General features: G+C 39.7%; 1 protein-coding gene across 2 annotated transcripts in view; it reads right to left on the bottom strand.

Moving 5' to 3' along the window:
- The window catches only part of LOC116065762 (leucine-rich repeat and fibronectin type-III domain-containing protein 2), a 149,072-nt gene that overhangs the window by 78,377 nt on the left and 51,265 nt on the right, over nucleotides 1-19,430 (bottom strand). The window lies entirely within an intron of this gene.

The raw sequence follows: 19,430 nt of genomic DNA on the forward strand, positions 1-19,430 counted from the left end.
GTATGCATTATGTATGCAAGGGTAATAACACATTTTAAAAATTCCCAAATCTTTGTTGTTGTAAAATCTGTTTTGGAATGAGGCTTAAATAAAGAGCCTGGGCCTGAAGCACGTTTGTCTCCTGTCAGGTTGTAATGCACTCGCTTATGCATGCAGGTTGTAAATGGTAAACTAGTTGGATTACATCCAAAACAAGCTTAATATGACATCATTTTATCTCGCATCATACAGCCATGCAAAGCCGCTGTGCATTATCTTTCCTGTTTACACAAAGCGATATTCATTCGCATGCAAAAGATCAAATGACAGTGGATTAGTTTTACACCATTTCTCCCCTCGGAATGCGTTTCCTACAATATTTCTGGCCTTTTCTGTTAAAACAATCACTCAAGAAGTTCTTGGAAAACCTTCAAGTGCATTCGCCTCAGCAGAAGGACAATCCATGTACGTAGGTGGTGTTGCAGCGGTGACACTTTGGTTGAGGGTCAGTCCTTAACGACAAAGGATGGCATTTTAAAAGGTCAGCCCATACCGTATGAATACATGGTACTGCCTCTTTCTTATTATCTCTACGCATGGCACACACACACACTTTACTTCTTTTTTTCTTCTGGCAAATAAACACTGGGTCAAGATTGTAAATAGCATATGCAATTTTTTAAACATCCCCATTATTGTTATACTGTTTTGACTGCTGCATTTTACAGTTTATATTTTATGAATTATATGTCTGATTCTGGAACCTTAGAAGCATCACTTGACATAAATAAATCAACTCAATTGGACTGTTTGAACACAAAAAGTCAATGCATTTGTCATCAAGACAGTTTTATCAACATGAAAGGCATATTAACCCAAGGGTCATGTATTGTCCATTTATAGAAATAAATAAAAGGTCAAATTAAGGTAAAGAAGTTGAGCAACGCCAGGATCAGACTACACTATTTTTTTGTCTTTCACTATGTCAGACTAGACAGACATATTGCCAAAAAAATCTTGCTGTGTCTTGGACAGAAGAGTGGCAACACTACAAGTATGCAGTGTTGGGAGTAACGCGTTACAAAAATAATGCATTATGCATAATTACAGTAACGTATTCCTTTTTGCTGTAACGCAGTAATATAACGCATTACTAATTAAATTTCGGTAATATTATACCCGTTACAATTAGGGCTGCCACCTCTTAGTCGATTAGTCGACTAATCGGTCGTTTTGGTCTTAGTCGACTAAGATTTCTTTAGTTGATGAGTCATTTTTTATGCTTATTCATGCTTAATTACTCATTTCCAAGAAACTTATGAGCACATTTCTGGTAAGCACAAGATTTAAAGTGGTGCTTTTGCAGGATTAATTGTGGAGAAACTCAGTTTTACAGATGGTTCATTAACTACATTTATATTGTGCTTTTCTAGTCTTAATCACCTCTCAAAGAGCACAACTCTATCGATTAAATCAACTAATCGATTAATCGACAAAATCATATAAGTGTTAGTCGACTAAGAATTTCTTTAGTCGAGGACAGCCCTAGTTACAATTTCAGTTGCGCAAGTTACAACGCATTTAAACACAACGTTTAGTGGTGTTTTGTTTTTTTAAGAATTCACCAACACCGCAAAACATTTCCTCACAGGAAAAAAAAAGCTGTGAGTATTATTTCCTGTTGCTGTATTCAGTGGTTGAGATGACTGCAAGGACAGATACATTTTCGAGATGGACATTATTTTCAGGAGTTATTACGCTGCGTTGAAGCGAGCTGTCCCGTCACTGTTCCCGTGGTCATAGCCAGAACCAGAGACGGTACGGACAACATCTGTGTCCCAACAGGTGACGGTACGTCAGCGCGGACAGTAGTGTGTCCGAGCTGCTGACAGATAGAAACATGTCAGGATTTAATGTTTAGGCTTGCTACACGTAAATACCATTACATTTTATCAGCCGTGGAAAGTAACTATGCCGTACTTCACTACATCTGTAGTCTACTTTTAATTGAGTATTTTCATTTTCTCCTAGTTGCCTATTGCAAGTTTTACTTCTCTATTTGTATAGCTTTAGTTACTTTGCATATGCTTATCGAATAATCTATGATGTACTTAAGTGGATAAAGAGGAGACTTTATTGATCCGGTGGTGAAATTCACAAGCTAGCTGCCAAGTCAAACTTCCGCTGTTATTCTGGTGAAAGTAACTAAAAAGTAATGCAAAAGTAGTGTAAAGCATTACAATTCAGAGACAGTAATATTGTAATATAACTAATTACTCTCAAATGACACTAACTAGTAATCTATAATGTATTACATTTTGGAAGTAACTTGCCCAACACTGCAAGTATGACACCGACCAGCCCCCAGTTCATAGGTCAATGCTTTGGTGGAGCAGCAGCCTCTCAAAAAGTTGCAAAAATCTTTTAAACTGACCGTTTAAACAGATTCAGCAACTGCATGATCTGTTTTGAAATCCGGGAGCCCCACATGTAGCGTTCGTCCAATCAGGTGCAGCCATCGTGGTTGTAGGAGGGTGTAGCCTGCTTTCTTTGCTTGTCAGTGGTCAAAGTGAAGAGAAATCGATAACTGCTAGTGGCTAGCCCACTAGTGTGCAATGCTGGGAAGCGGGGCAATCCCTGCCATTTAAAAAAGTCTATATGGGCACTGTGTGTATTTTTCCTCCACCAGACAGCAGCGTCTCTCCTTTTTCGCCATGTTTACATATGTGCGCCAGAGAGGCAGGGAGCACTCTCTCTTCCTATTGGTCAATGTCAAGGAACATAGAACATGTTCAATATGTCGTAGAATATGTCACACTAGGCGGAAAAAGACAAACAATTGTGACATGCTAGACTTTCTGCGTTGTGGTCGTGAAGCGTCCCAAACGTTGATTGCTGATCTTTGATTATATCACACTACAAGAGGTAAAGGCACACGTTTGTCGGGTCAAAATCGGGCTGAATTTGTATAGTCTGATCCTGGCATAAGAGATGATTCACAGTAAGTTTTGTTGACGTAATGGTGCTAACTTGTAAGTAAAGGTGCCAATGCCTGTGGCCTGATCTCAGTTGCTAAGTGCTTCAGTGTGACAGCCAGCCACCAGTCTCTGCTTCCTGTCAGGGTTAATCACAGATGATGTGGAAAGTTGACACATTTTGACGCTGACATATGGAAAACACGGAAAATGCCTCATTCAACACAGTTTGACACAGGTTAAAAGTATTCCCCTGGCTATCCCACATGCCGGTGTCTTACCGGCGGCTGAAAATGTTTAAAGAGCAACTTAATATCAACTGGAAATCCTATTTTTACTGACTTCCAGGAATTGAAGTTTTCAACTCTCTGCAGTGATGTAAGTGTCCTCAGGGTGTGTTCAGTGCACCTTGACATTACTGTTGGGAGTGGTTTGTTGAACTGGTAACTATGCCCAACAGTGATTAAAACCTCAGACTCTCAACCAAAAAGGTCATCCTTAGAGTTTATATTGATGTATTCAATTTATTTATATGTATTTGCAAAATGTAAGCACTATTAAATTTCTAATGTTGAAATGAAATGCCACTGAATATATGGTATTGGAATACTTTACTTTGAAAAGCATCCACTCAAATGTATGTGGTTTAAATTCCCCTCTTTAAAATGTATAGCAAGTAATTTTCAAGTTGTGCAATTTAGATACATTTTCTTTCAGGTTTACACATTCAGATATTTTCAGAGGTTCAGGTGAGATTACATGAATTTTCTCTTGCTAGGATCATACAGTATGACATAACGTAACCTGACAGAACAGAGGTCTGATCCATTCCATTCAGACTCATACCTTAAAGCTATAGTGCGTAGTTTCTGTCACCCCCATGAGGAATTCCAAGCAATGACAACAATTTTGTCCGTGCATCCACATGACACAAACCTTCCGTGATCGTGCTTCACCCCTCCACACAGTTGCTAGTAGCCAAGGAGGACACAGAGGATTAAAAAAACATTATGGACTCTTCAGAAGAAGTCATTATCTTCACTCGAGTTTCTGCGTGCGAAGTCGCCGGACGACACCAATTTTTAAACACAGCCATGATGAGAAATACAGACTATTGTGAAGCTGGTAGTCCTAATTAACTTTGTATCAACTAATTTGGCAATGGCTTGAATTTAGCGGACGTTCATTTTTTAGAAAAAAACGTTACACACTAAAGCTTTAATTACTTGACTTTAATTTTTACTTTATTTGCATTTTGAGATCCAAAAATCACTAACTTAATTTTATTTTGTGAATATTGGACAACTGAATTTTCTATCTGAATTCATGATCTAAAAATAACAATACTCATAACCCAATACAAGTGATTTGTAACCACACACAGGGTGAATGGAGCGGGTCAGTGTGACTGCTTTATGTAAATGAACAACCTTTGTATGTCACAACCTTGCACTAGTCTAGGCATTAAATATATCTCAATGCTTAAAGCCCTCAAGTGGTGCACACTTTATTTTCTAATGTCTAACAACAAGATGTAGATTGTGCACTAGTCTTATAACAGAAAATGGACATAAGATCAAAGAATCCTTTGGGCTTTCTATCATGGAACTCTGCCCTCAAACACATTTGCAGACTCCTGAGTCAATCAGACTGCATACAGTACCGTACAGCAGGTACGTAATTCAGGAGAAACAATGAAAAGTTTCATGCTGTTAGCTATAAAGGCTCTACCCCTGATTGTAGTACCTGGTAATTATGTTGTCGTTGCTGAGCTCTGTGTGTGACACACAAAAGATTTTTTTGCCAACAAACACCAGACAGTATTCCTGGCTGCCAACCTATACTGTCATGGACATATTTCAGTACATCACAAAGCTCACAATACACCCACAATACTGTCTAAAAGCTTCATAAATACCTGGAGATTTATAAAGGATGGACAAAGGCTTATAGTAATAATTCATGTAAGTTACACAGTGATAACTCAGATTCTTATACATATGAAATAATTTCATGGAAATCTTAACTTTCTTACATAAATTAGCAGTTGTTAGCAAATGCACATTATGAAGAAAGTTAGGTCGTCCATAGCCTCACATCCCCAGACCTTCCTCCACCGCGGCGCTGCAGAGGAAGGTCTGGCTAGTCCACACAGCATTCAAGGATGGGTGAAAAATGTGCTCTGGTTTATTGGCATTTCTTTAAACCAATCACAATCATCTTGGGCGGTGCTAGGCACCAGGAAAAGCTGTGGTGCCGCTGCAAAATAGCCTCGGAAAGGAACTTGTTTTGGTAGAACGTGTACATTTAAAAGTAGTTTTAGTCGTGCAACAGAAAACTCAGATTGGACAGATAGTTTAGCTAGCTGTCTGGATTAACCCTGCAGAGATCTGAGAAAACCATAATCCTCATAAATCTACCGGAGTTTAAAATTCCAACACAAAGAAAGCGTAAGGTTACGGACATCCGGCCGACACAAAGGAAGTCCAAGGCATATCCCGCCAAAATGAGTGAAATACGGCGGAATTTGCGTCGGCAACGGAGCAATCCCGGAAGTGGAATGTCGTGGATATAGACTAGGTTGTCTACAACCCTAACCCTAACCCTAACCCGTTCACACCCGTATTAGGGCCTTAAGGTCAACTCCATGATTAACTGATCAACTTTGCAACACATGTGACACACGACAGGAGCGCTGGTTTCAGGTGTCCAAGTCCTATGCTTTGTAAAACCAACCATCCACCTGTTCTCTACACTGTGACTCCTGTGCAGGCCCTTCAGACCAAAAAAAGCAGGATGTACAGCCGCAACTTGAGGAAACAGGTTTAAAAATCATTTTTATTGTGCAATAGATGGAATGTCTTTACCTCCAAATAATAACATTGTGCCACCATGTTGGACACACACTGCTGTCAGTCAGTTTAGTAGTCTCGCCAGACCTGTACATTAAAAAGTTGTTTTACACGTGCAAGAGAAAACTCAGATTGGACAGATAGTCTAGCTAGCTGTCTCGATTTACCCTGCAGAGATGTGAGGAGAAGTTAATCATAGTCCTCATAAATCAGCCGGAGTTTAAAATTACAACACAAAGAAAGCGGAAGGAAACAGACATCGGCGAAAAGACATGCATGCGGCACTGGAGCAATCCCCGAAGTGGAACTTCGTGGATAAAGACTAGATGTCTCCCTACTCCTCACTGATCACTGCTACACCAATGCTGCCTCCACCACCCTAGCCTCCACCTTCCTAGTTTAGAGTGTTAACATGACTTAAAAGTTTAAAAGGGTTTTTAAAGTCTTGATTTGGTCCGACTCTTGTATACAGGGGGGTTTCAGCATTGTGTTCCCTGTTTCAGCTTAGCATGCTGCTTGGCTGATCCAGGGAGCATTATTAGAGCAGAGCCTTCAGCGCCATGTATAACTGTATTTCCATTTTTTGCAATAAATGGTTAAATCCATGACGAGAGTGTTCCTGACTGAACAATCATCCCACCAAAGAACCAGGCAGGTCTGCCTTTCAAATTTTCGTCAAAACTTGCCATTTTCAGCAACTAACTTGTTAGCTCGAAGTTTCTTGATGTTTCCTGAAACCAACAGAGTTTTGCAAGGCGGAAGATCCTGCGGCGACGGGTGTTCAGATTCAGACTAGTCATTTAGCAGTTGGTCAAATCAGTATCAATAGGCTGAACTACAGATTGCATTATGTTCCTGATCAGTGTCTAAAACAAACTGGCTTGCAAATGACATGCCGAGGTGCTGCTCTGTCTGTGTCACATATGTCTTGAGAACACACATCAAATATTCAATTACATATTCACAATGCTTTCAGTCAGGGAAATATGACTGAACGAATAGCTTTCATTCTCTTTGATGAAACACTGATGTTTGTTGATAACATTCTGCTGCAAACCACCTGCTGATGGCAATAACAAGATGCTGAAGCACAATAATAGCAGAAAGAGCCCTAGAGAGACATGAATATAGAGTAGGGTATGATGCTCCGATGAGGCAAATGAGAAGTTGCTCCACATTTGCATGATGTGGGACTGGAGTTGTCTGGCAGTACAATATATGTCATACGTTAATTAGATGGAGAAAAGCGCATCTGTCTATCAATAGCTCCTTTGATCAATAAAACATGAAAAGCTTTGTCAGCAGTCGCTCAGTCACATTCTAAAAAAAGACCAGTGGGTTGTTTTTTTTCTTTTCTGTTTGATTACTGGAAAAGAGAGGAACTATATTTCTCAACATTCATGAGTAGTTCTCTGCAGATCACTATTATTTTTAATTAAGTTTTAAAAATGGCTGAGTGCCTTGTTGTTTATGTCATTATTAATCATATTTTTCTAACTCCGTGGCCTCTGAAAGATGTGTACAGTACTGTATGTATTGTAGTCATTTGTTTTGTTTTCTCTATTCACTATGAATGTAGTATTTCACCAACAGCTGTGTATATAATACTGACCTTTCATGCAAATCCTCCCTGAGTAGGTGGTTATATATTATATATATTGTAAAATGTCAGTGTTTAGTCTTTATGTCTCACACATTGTGTCACTATGTCTCAATCCTCCTGAGATCTCTCAGACAGTGATGCAATTAAGAGCTTGTCTTCCAAATGGTCACCTGTTGGGTTGAGCGGCACTTATACAATAATCTATAGCTGTTGAGAATTATTCTGCGTCATTAAACCCAGGCAGTGATTTCAGATAATTCTATATCAGTCTGTAATTCATTTGATGTTAACATAATCCTTACATACAGTGCAATTAACCCAAGTGGGAGTGTGAGAGAGAAATTAAGGGAAAACAAAATGTGTTATTCTACAGTAGTTAGCATAATAAAAAACTCCCATGAAGATGAAAATGTTCCCAAGACAGCATGACATGTCAGTGTACACCCCCACTATAGATTGATTGTGCTTCTACTTGCTGCATCTATTAAGAGCTTAATTTAGGTAAAGATGCATTGTGACAATTCAGATACTGTATTCAAGATCCCTTGCAGGGATACAGAGTTAGATATAAAAAACAGATTAATGCAACTGTGTAATTTCACAAAGGGTTTGACCAATATGGGTTTTTGCATGCTAACAGTATCCAGCTGATACTGAAAACCATTTTTTTTAAATACAGATGTTCAATATCTTTACATTTTATTTAGATATACATTTAAATATGCCAAAGTTATGTTTACATTAAATATGACACTAAAACGTATTCTGTGTATCCTTGAAGTCTAACAAACGTGTTGAATGCATTTCCTTCCTGAATAAATATTTGCAAAGCCAATTTAATGGACATTTTGAATCCTGCACAATGCTGCCTTTCTCTGTAAATTACCTCAAACTGCAGATCAGTGTGAAACCACTGGCAGGATTTAGGATGGCAACACACGCATGCACGGCATGCGCATCCTTGTGTGTGCGCATGACACAAACAAAATAGGGACCCACACATAACAAACTGCTCTATAGCTCTAGTAGAGATCACAAACTCCTCATAGTGAAATACCCACAACGCACAGCTAATTTGAGTGTACGTACGATGCACCCTATATTTCACTCCTGTATCCCACAATGCAACTTTCGTTTCTAAACAGTGGAAATGTAACATGCAACATATATACAATCTTTTACCCTCCTCCTGAGTGCTCAGTTTGTTTCAGGGACGTATTAGAAGTATTTTTGTTTCGGTTTGTTTACATGATGCTGGGCGCGCCCGCCTCTGTCATACAAATAACCGGCGCATCTCCTGACGCAAGTCACGCAATGATGTGTTTTTAGTGAGTGTCCGAAATCTCGTTTGGTCGCTCCCTACATAGTCTATACACTATATAGGGAATAGTGAGTGACTGAATGATGGCACAGTTTTGAACACAGCTATTGTCTTCCTTCATGCCCCACCACTGGCTGAACATAGATAGTCTCAATAGCCGTGTTTCCATTCAACTGTCAAGCAAGTTCTAAGCATTCTTTTGAAATTAGGCACGTTTCCATCCATCCAATCAACTGGTTTTAAGCAAATAAAAAGGCTACAGCGTAGTTTCGTCAGAAGTTGACACTCTCGGCTACGCATGGCTGTAATCCGCCAGTAAACAGTAGAATAAGTAGAGGAAATAAAAACAGAAAACAAAACAAGTCGCGTTCTTCTGGAATTTGCTTCAATTGGGCAAGTGTTAATTGTTCTTTCATGTCAGCTAGTATTGGCCATGTCTGCTGACAAAGACACATTATTCATATCCGAGATGACCTATCTGAGTTAAACGACTGGCGCTTATTCAGCAAAGCCAATTCCATATCCCATTTAGCGCTTCAAACTCTTTCGACAAAGGCAAAAAAACGCCTCAAGTGAGCGCAAAGACTTTTTTGCGCAATTGAGAGTTTTATCGAATTTTGCAGTTTCCATCCAGGTTTCCTAATGCAATATTAAAAATGTGCATAAAAATACGTGAATGGAAACACGGCTAACATCTGAATTGCATTCATATGACTACAACATTGCACATGTTAATGCCTAATTTTTTAATACGTAATCCATGAGTCACATTAGACCTCTCAGTACAACTGATGCACTAGACGAAAGATGATAGCACATATCATATTCAACACATTAGATAGCTCCAAAGCGCTGGGTCATCACACTGACACGGTTAACTCCATCAGAAAACCTTAACTGTTACTGTATTTTTACTTGTGCCAAAGAAAGGAAGACAAAACATGTCCATGTTCATTTAGCAATCAAAGTGCTAGTGGTAAACCAACTTAAGCGCCTTCACAGTAAAAAACGCTATTAAAAAGACTTTCCGCAAACAAGCCTACCACACAAGGCCTTTGGCTTTCAACAGGCTAAACAGAGGATGAGACAAAAATGTACAGGTCACAGAACCATAGAAAGCTAGAAGTTTTTGGAACACAGCTGGGTTGTTTTTCACCATGACTTATATAAAAAAAATAGCCCGGCTGCCCTTCTTTTCTCAATCAATACTTTTTAATCAAGGCCGTCTTTTTTATGGTGACTGTATGCTGACAAAACCGTTTGCTTCGAATGTCTGACAATCGAGATTTTCGAGATCTAATTTCACATTCTGTTAAGAGTCTTTGATAGGATGAGGGCTCAGGAGTGATCATGAGCTGTGGGATGAAATGCATTAATGAGTTGCTGATATTCATCTTGCTTTGTCAGAGATACTGTTAGCTTTTATGCACTTCCAGTTAACGATAAGTAATAACTGACTGCTTCAATTTCATACCATTATACATGCTTCCCTTGTAGCTACCTTTATTTCTTTAGAAAGTGTATTGAAACGGCAAAGATTATTCATAACTATAAAATATCTGCAAAGGCCATCACTGTCTTGAAATTAAATTGCAATATACCCCTGGTTCATGACAAAACAAAGTTTTTTCATGAGCACATTAATCACAACACTGAGCGTAATTATGGAGCCACCTTTTCAGTACATCTCTGTGAAATGACTTGGCTGCTTTCTGAAATGTAAACTGCGTCAGCACTAAACATTTTGGCAGCTTGCATCCTTGTCTGACAAAATGAATGTTTGATGGTAATTGTTCATAAGCTTGGTGTGTAACTATGCCTGCGTAATTGTTTGAGTTCCTCTTGTTCATCTGATCACTTTGCTGCTCTTCTCCTCTGACATTGTTTTTGGATACCCGGGAATCAATATTAATATACTTAGTGTGTTAATATTGTGGATTGATAGCATGACTGTAGGAAATATTGCATATTAGCACAGATGGAATTCCAATATGATCAAGATTGCTACTTTATTGACAACCTGGTAAAGCTGGACTACTATATACATTTTCTTTGCAATTCTTTGCATCAATGTTGTTAAGAGGATTCAGTGGCCCCACAATCCCCTGTGGGGATCAATTTTAGGCTTCAAGTGCTCTTTAAGAAGTAGTCTGACTGACACATTGACTTGGGGCAAATACTGTGTTCTTGTCATATTTGTAGACTGTAATTACGATAAGCTTAGGGGGAAAAACAAGTATGTCAGGCTCCAAATTCTAATACGCAGCTGGATATGGCAGGATTTTTTTTACATATACAATATGTCTCATTTGGTGAAAAGAATTACAGCAGTGTCCGAAAAAATGGCTGCAAACACTGAATTTCTGGCAGTGACATCTAAATAAAATGAATACTAATGCAATTGATTCAGCTAATTAAAACGATCTTTTACATTGTATCTGTTTTCACTTGTTAACAAACCAGTACACAAATAGCTAATTAAGGCTCCATTTCCATTCCTGGTGTGACAGGCTAACCCTCTTGAGTGCTTCCAAATCAGGATAGAATGTGATTTCCCTTTTAATTCTGCTGCCACGGTGTGAATGCAACATAACCGCCCTTTCACAACAGCATTTAATTTGGTGAAATCAGCTCATTTTAATGAAATATGCAAGTAAAATCTGTGAATCTTTCCTGTCTAGTGCAATGTTGGTGACATGGAAATTCCAGCTGTTGACTAATAGCAAGCTGTCTTGATAAAGCTGAGGGAATGGAGAGCTGGAGAGTCCAAAATGGAAGAAGCATTCATTGCTAATTAGCTGTGTTGCACCATTGACTTTTATTTGAGGCGAGACACTACAGGCAAAAACATTGTTTTTTCATGCACTGGTCAACTTCGAGCCATTTTGCTTCCATAACATGTCTTCTTGACTAGTGGAAAGAAAACATTCAAAATATACATTTAGGTGTTTGTTCTATAACACTTTGTCTATTTGCATCTGTAAATCCTCCTCTCCTAAATTCAACAAAATGTAGCATTAGATAATGCCTCATTTGAATATTTTAACATACAATTTCAAAAAACTTGTAATACATATAATACAAAAAAATAATTGTATTCATTTAAAGGAATCAACTGTGGAAGTTTCAATTTCTCATAGTTAAATGTTTACCCTATAGGCCTACAGCTGTTTGTATGCTGTCTCCCATTTATTTACCCCCATTTACAGTGAGGAAAAATAAGTATTTGAACACCCTGCTAAGTTCTCCCACTTAGAAATCATGGAGGGGTCTGAAATTGTCATCGTAGGTGCATGTCCACTGTGAGAGACATAATCTAAAAAACAAAATCCAGAAATCACAATGTATGATTTTTTAACTATTTATTTGTATGATACAGCTGCAAATAAGTATTTGAACACCTGAGAAAATCAATGTTAATATTTGGTACAGTAGCCTTTGTTTGCAATTACAGAGGTCAAACGTTTCCTGTAGTTTTTCACCAGGTTTGCACACACTGCAGGAGGGATTTTGGCCCACTCCTCCACACAGATCTTCTCTAGATCAGTCAGGTTTCTGGGCTGTCGCTGAGAAACACGGAGTTTGAGCTCCCTCCAAAGATTCTCTATTGGGTTTAGGTCTGGAGACTGGCTAGGCCACGCCAGAACCTTGATATGCTTCTTACAGAGCCACTCCTTGGTTATCCTGGCTGTGTGCTTCGGGTCATTGTCATGTTGGAAGACCCAGCCTCGACCCATCTTCAATGCTCTAACTGAGGGAAGGAGGTTGTTCCCCAAAATCTCGCAATACATGGCCCCGGTCATCCTCTCCTTAATACAGTGTAGTCGCCCTGTCCCATGTGCAGAAAAACACCCCCAAAGCATGATGCTACCACCCCCATGCTTCACAGTAGGGATGGTGTTCTTGGGATGGTACTCATCATTCTTCTTCCTCCAAACACGGTTAGTGGAATTATGACCAAAAAGTTCTATTTTGGTCTCATCTGACCACATGACTTTCTCCCATGACTCCTCTGGATCATCCAAATGGTCATTGGCGAACTTAAGACGGGCCTTGACATGTGCTGGTTTAAGCAGGGGAACCTTCCGTGCCATGCATGATTTCAAACCATGACGTCTTAGTGTATTACCAACAGTAACCTTGGAAACGGTGGTCCCAGCTCTTTTCAGGTCATTGACCAGCTCCTCCCGTGTAGTTCTGGGCTGATTTCTCACCTTTCTTAGGATCATTGAGACCCCACGAGGTGAGATCTTGCATGGAGCCCCAGTCCGAGGGAGATTGACAGTCAGGTTTAGCTTCTTCCATTTTCTAATGATTGCTCCAACAGTGGACCTTTTTTCACCAAGCTGCTTGGCAATTTCCCCGTAGCCCTTTCCAGCCTTGTGGGGGTGTACAATTTTGTCTCTAGTGTCTTTGGACAGCTCTTTGGTCTTGGCCATGTTAGTAGTTGGATTCTTACTGATTGTATGGGGTGGACAGGTGTCTTTATGCAGCTAACGACCTCAAACAGGTGCATCGAATTTAGGATAATAAATGGAGTGGAGGTGGACATTTTAAAGGCAGACTAACAGGTCTTTGAGGGTCAGAATTCTAGCTGATAGACAGGTGTTCAAATACTTATTTGCAGCTGTATCATACAAATAAATAGTTAAAAAATCATATATTGTGATTTCTGGATTTTTTTTTTTTAGATTATGTCTCTCACAGTGGACATGCACCTACGATGACAATTTCAGACCCCTCCATGATTTCTAAGTGGGAGAACTTGCAAAATAGCAGGGTGTTCAAGTACTTATTTTCCTCACTGTATGTCAGAATTGTATCTGTGCCACAAACAAGGCATGGCTTTGATGCAGCTATGAGAGTCAATGGGAAAATATGCCTTTTTGAAAAAAAAAAACTGTGTGAATGTATTATTACTTTAGCGACCAAGCTGCTAGCTAGCTAGCTAAGGTAGCTATTGTGATTGTGACTACAACCGTTAGCATGTTCCGGTTAGCTCACCAGCTACAGTAGCTCGCTAGCCCTGAATAGTCCATATGTCCACAAGCCTTTTTAGCATTGCCTATTTGGAAAGGACAGATTAACTTTACTGTGCAACTTTCTGGTGTAACCATGCAATACACTAGGCAATTATCTATTATTGGTATATTATGAAGATAATGAAGAGAATATGTCATCTGACCATAAAAGCAAGGTCCAGCATGATTGGATATGTCCATTTAGAATCAGAAAAAAATCTTCATTACATATGTGTAAATACTGGCAACACTTTTTGGCATGCACATTACCATATTATAAAATCATAATCCAGCCACAACAATGAGATTGTAAGCATTCATTATGCGTTCTTGATCCCAGGTATCCAGTTGGTTAGCTAGCTCATACACAGTCAGTGACGCCATGGGCTTTGTTTCACCTGAGATATCTGCATTTCATTCTTTCTACCCCCATCCCTCCTGTGTATCTGTATCTATCAAAGAAAAGAAAAAAAACATTTAGCCCTTCATTAAAGCACAGCCTACCATAACACAAATAAAAGTATTTCTGGGTAGCAGCACATTGTGAAACCCTGGGCGCTGTCTAACTGACCGGCACTTCACTGTCTCAACCGTAATGATGCAAGCATGGAAAACAACACGCCTGATTACATGGCTGACTTACTGTTTCATCCACACATGGGAGGCAGGTGAACAAGATTCACAAATTGTGCTGCTTCAGGGGAGTGCACAGCTACTAACAGCAGTACTTAAGCCATTGAAGGATTGTTGAGGAATGGGCTGATGTGATCCTGCACTCTTTGTCCGTGGGACTTGTTCTACTGTTCATCAACCTGTGTGACACTTTTGGGACAAGTTCATAAACAGCTGCTGTTGGAGGCTGAGCTATTTAGGGATCTTACCATCAAGACTTTTTCTCATCAAAGCCCAGTCAGAAAAGGCAGGAAAAAAAAACATTTTGCAGCACAGAAGATTCTCTGCTACAGTTTCATCAGCCAGTTTTTATATAATCTGCACGGCTGTGGGATGTAGCAGATTTTGTTTAACTGTCAAGTTTGCTTAAGATCTTTGAACTCAATTTGTTTGGGTAATATTTAAAGCACATCACATATCTCCCCTTATTCTTTTCACAGATCTCCTAGGAAAGGCTTTCAAACACACCCACTCTCAAAGCTATCTGCAGAGGAAACATTGTATCCCTGCGTTTTTGGCTCTTGACAATATACAGATATAGTCTGTGTTAAACAGTGCATCAACACAATATTCCACACTATATATTGGTCCCACCAGCCAAGGCTGGACTGGGACAAAAACATCATCCCTGTCATTTTTGGCCCAGATCGGCCCACCAAAATCGATCAGAAACCACCCACCAGTACAGCTTGCTACGTTAGCTGCAAAAAACAATGCCAAATAGCTTATGCTGCACTATTTGACATTGACTAGTCTGTATCCATGACCTTCCACTTCCGGGATTGCTCCGGTGCCGTGTGTCCTTCTTTTCGGCCGGATGTCTGTAACCTTACGCTTTCTTTGTGTTGGAATTTTAAACTCCGGTGGATTTATGAGGACTATGGTTAACTGCTCCTCAGATCTCTGCAGGGTAAATCCAGACAGCTAGCTAGACTATCTGTCAAATCTGAGTTTTCTGTTGCACGACTAAAACTACTTTTCAATGACACGTTCCACCAAAACAAGTCTCTTCCCGAGGCTATTTTGCAGCTGCCCCGTGGCTCCGTGCGGTGCTTAGCGCCGCCCATGATGATTGTGATTGGTTTAAAGAAATACCAATAAACCAGAGCATGTTTTCCGGAATGCTGTGTGGACTAGCTAGACCCTCCTCACAGCGCTGTGGAGGTAGGTCTGGCAATGTGAGACTAGATATTGACTGAGTGACCACCAGCAGTAACAGTCTCACTTTATGAAAGCGTTACAATTATGTTATCTTATTGTCATCCACATAAATTGAATTAATCATCATCATGGCATATCATGGCACACAGCTAACCCTCCCTCTCTGTAAGTCCTTGTTAATCATGAAGCTTTTCCATGCTTACCGCTTCAACTACCCTCTCCTCCTGCTCACTCTGTCCCTCCTTGGCTTCCCTGTCACACGCCTGCTTCTCTGCCTGGCAGTAGCCATGGCCAGCCACCTCTCCGACTTCAAGTTCCACCTGTTGCTGCACAGTGTGCTGTACTGTAGACTGTAGGCTACTGCTGCCCCTACAGCAAACGTGTTATTTTTGCACATTTGGGCCGCAACTTCTCTGCAACTTCTTTCGTAAATCCATTTTGACGCCCTCATCCATCCACAGATTTTTGGCTCTGAGCCACTGCATCTGACATGAGAAACAGAGAGGACAGATGGGGAGGGTTGGAGCCAGTAAGCATGTAATTGGGCCAGCCCAATGTCAGTATAGAAACTGAAACAACGGCCCCTGCTTTATGGGCCAAAGTATTACTATTTTTATTATTAAATTAAATTATATATCCTACCATAGTTCAATGTGTCAACTCACATGGAATATGTAAATGTAATTGTTTTGACATCGTCACTCCCCACAAGCTTGGCAGTGGTTAAGTGGTGAGTGACAATAATACGGTTGATGCTAGGGCAGAGGTGCGGCATATGAAGTAAATATGAACAGCATGGGATGGTTGTCGCAGCAGCAGTAGATGTAGATGATATAGATGTATCAGTAAGTGAACAACATAGCTTTTAAGTGGCAGAAATGGCAGCAAAAGAGTGAGTGAGAAGTACTGATGGCACCATAATCAAAATACTATATGAATGTTGCAGTGAGAGAGGCTAACCCTTCCCTAACCTTCACAATACTGTAGTTGCCGCAGATAAAGGACTCTGAGGTGTAGAAGGACTTTTTTTGTCCTTTCTGCCATTGCACTGCTGAACAAACCATCTCGCTGACCTTGTATAGATCCATTGTCGTTGTTGTAAATGTGTTTGTTTCTATGTGTCTATATACCTATCTTTATGCTATCTGTTGATGTATTCGTCCATGTATATTGCCATGTGCATGAAAGAGACTGAAAACAAATCTCCCTCATGGGACAATAAATCTATCTATCTATCTATCTAGTTGCCATGCACTGATATCGTCAAGAGAAATTATTTTATGTTTAAAAACGTCATTATTTACTTGGAATGAAAAATACTTAAATGGTGGCCTGTCATTCTAAATTAAAATATGTCAAAATGCATTATTTGCCAATCTGTGTGTGTTTGACACAGTCATGACTTCAAAAAGGTGGAAACTTAAATTGAAAATTGAATGTGAAAAAGTCCAAACAACCCTTTAGTCAAATACCCCAGCCTCATTACAATGTATTACAATCAGTTCACAATCAGTCCACAGAGAGTTAGACTTTACTTATTCAACGTGTTGAGGAGTGACATATTGAGATCACATCAATATTCCATTGCCTATTATTAAAATTCATATTATGGAGGACAAAGTGTGTGTGTGTGTGTGTGTGTGTGTGTGTGTGTGTGTGTGTGAGGGGGGGGGGCTCACTGAAAGAAGATCTTTATTTGGCAAATCAATTAGTCTGTGTTTAATGTAATAGACCTATTATTGTCCTCCTCCAGGCAAGGAGCCTGTTCCTGGATAGACAGAAAGCAGCAGGAGAAGTAGACATTTCCTTGAGGACTACAGTATTGATTTTAGATTTTTGATATTCACTGATTATTCACACACAATTCAGTGATTGTGTTTTTGTCTTTATATAGATTGTAGTTAAATATTCATTAAGAGTTATTAAGCTAAATGAACACTATAAATGTTACAATAGTTTTTAGTGTTTCCCACTAGGGCGTGCATCGAATAGACATACTGACCCAGGAGGCACTTAAGCATATTTATGGAGCCTCTATTTGTGTTCCTGTGCAAACATCTTATTTACATCCTGGCTTGATACTATGCATATAATGGGTTGTCAACTATTAATGTTACTGAAGGTCATTAAACGAATGGTTTTCAAGCAGCCCTGCTGTATTATAGAACATGCTTCCCCATAATGATACAACCATGTACACATGTATTCATATTTCTAATGCAGGATTTAATTGGATTGGCTAAATAAGCCACTTAAAATACATACATAAAAATACTGTAATTGAGGCAAAATGAGTGTAGATGTGTAGAGATGTTTCCTTATTTGAAACCCCCTGTACATATTAGTAGGTAAATGTAGAGGCTGATGGATCTCACACCACAAAGCTCATTACTTTTATTATTTAGTTCATTAGCACAAGCTTTACAAATACTGCTGCTCTGTGTCAACGCTGCCAATAACGTTTAACACTACTGTCGTCAAACTAGAGGCCACACTTAATTCATTTATGAAGTGAAAACCAATTACCTGAGAGCTACATGTGACTCGCTAAAGTCAACAATTCCCAAATGCTTTCCAGGTAAAAGGCTTAATACTTGATATACCTTAAGGCATTTGTTAATTGTTCACATTGTCCATCCTGATTAACACACATTCTGATGGACTTCAGTCCATGAGCAAGAATCAGTGAATGAAAAAATGATCTGGATTATTCGGTAAAATCAGCAAGCATGATGAGACCAAATCATTATTTATATATATATATATATATATACACAAATGAATACCTCCCTGCCAATGAATCACAATTTACAGTCTTTCTGTGTTTTCACCTGACCCTGCTTGTCCTTCACATTGCTCTGGGATTGTCAACCTATAAAACAGGTATTATTAACCTCAGCTAGTGACGTAATTTGGAGGAATATTCTACAAGCACGGTGTGCCAGGCATCAGTCCTAAGGGGAATGTCACGGCCCTAACCTCATCTCCTGCTATCATTGTGAGCTGTTCACATTCACCAGCAGAAATGAGGAAAATGATGGGGAAAGCAGACGCGCAGAGCAATGAGGGAAAGAAGGAAGGGACAAAAAAAAAAAAGGAGAGAGGAAGGTAAAATAGAATGAGGAGGGATGAGAGAGGAGGAAGGAGGGAAGGAACAAAAGACAGAAGGAAGAAAGGAAGGTTGGGAGGCAGGGAGGAAGGGAAGATGTAATGAAGAGGGAGAAGAGGAAGGAAGGTAGGAACCAAAGACAGGTGGTAGGGAGGAAAAAAAGACAGGAGGGAGAAAACTCGGAACAAAGGGAAGAAAGGAGAAAAAGACATTAAGGAAGGAAGGAAGGAAGGAAGGAAGGAAGGAAGGAAGGAAAGCAGGCTGGAGAGAGTTGAGGGGCTCAGTGATGTAGGTCTGATTGATTTCTGCCAGAGCTGTCTGTGCTAAATCCCTCCTTCCTCACTGCCTGAATATATATGAAAGAGGACGGCTCGCCAACTCTCCTTGAAAATAAATATTATAGGAAGGAAGTAAGGAATACATGTAAAGACTGAAGTAAGCAAAGAAGCATTGACTTATCCTCTTGGACATTTTAAATTGACTTTCAATTTACTCTTCGCCTTAAAGCAACTTTGAAAAGTCAAATCAACCTGTGTGATCACAATTCTTGACAGCTCCATATGCCTGATGCCCTGACGCAGACACATGTCTGCTGAGGAACTCCACAGGGAACATGATCCTGCCAGGACAACTTTGCAGGACTGACACTTTAAAAGCTTTTTTGAAACGGATGTGAACATTCATATAAAACAGTCAGACATCCAGGCTATCACCTTTTTTTCCCCAAGGCGGTTGCT

The sequence above is a fragment of the Sander lucioperca genome, chromosome 18, assembly GCF_008315115.2.
Source record: "Sander lucioperca isolate FBNREF2018 chromosome 18, SLUC_FBN_1.2, whole genome shotgun sequence".
Classification (NCBI taxonomy): Eukaryota; Metazoa; Chordata; class Actinopteri; order Perciformes; family Percidae; genus Sander; species Sander lucioperca.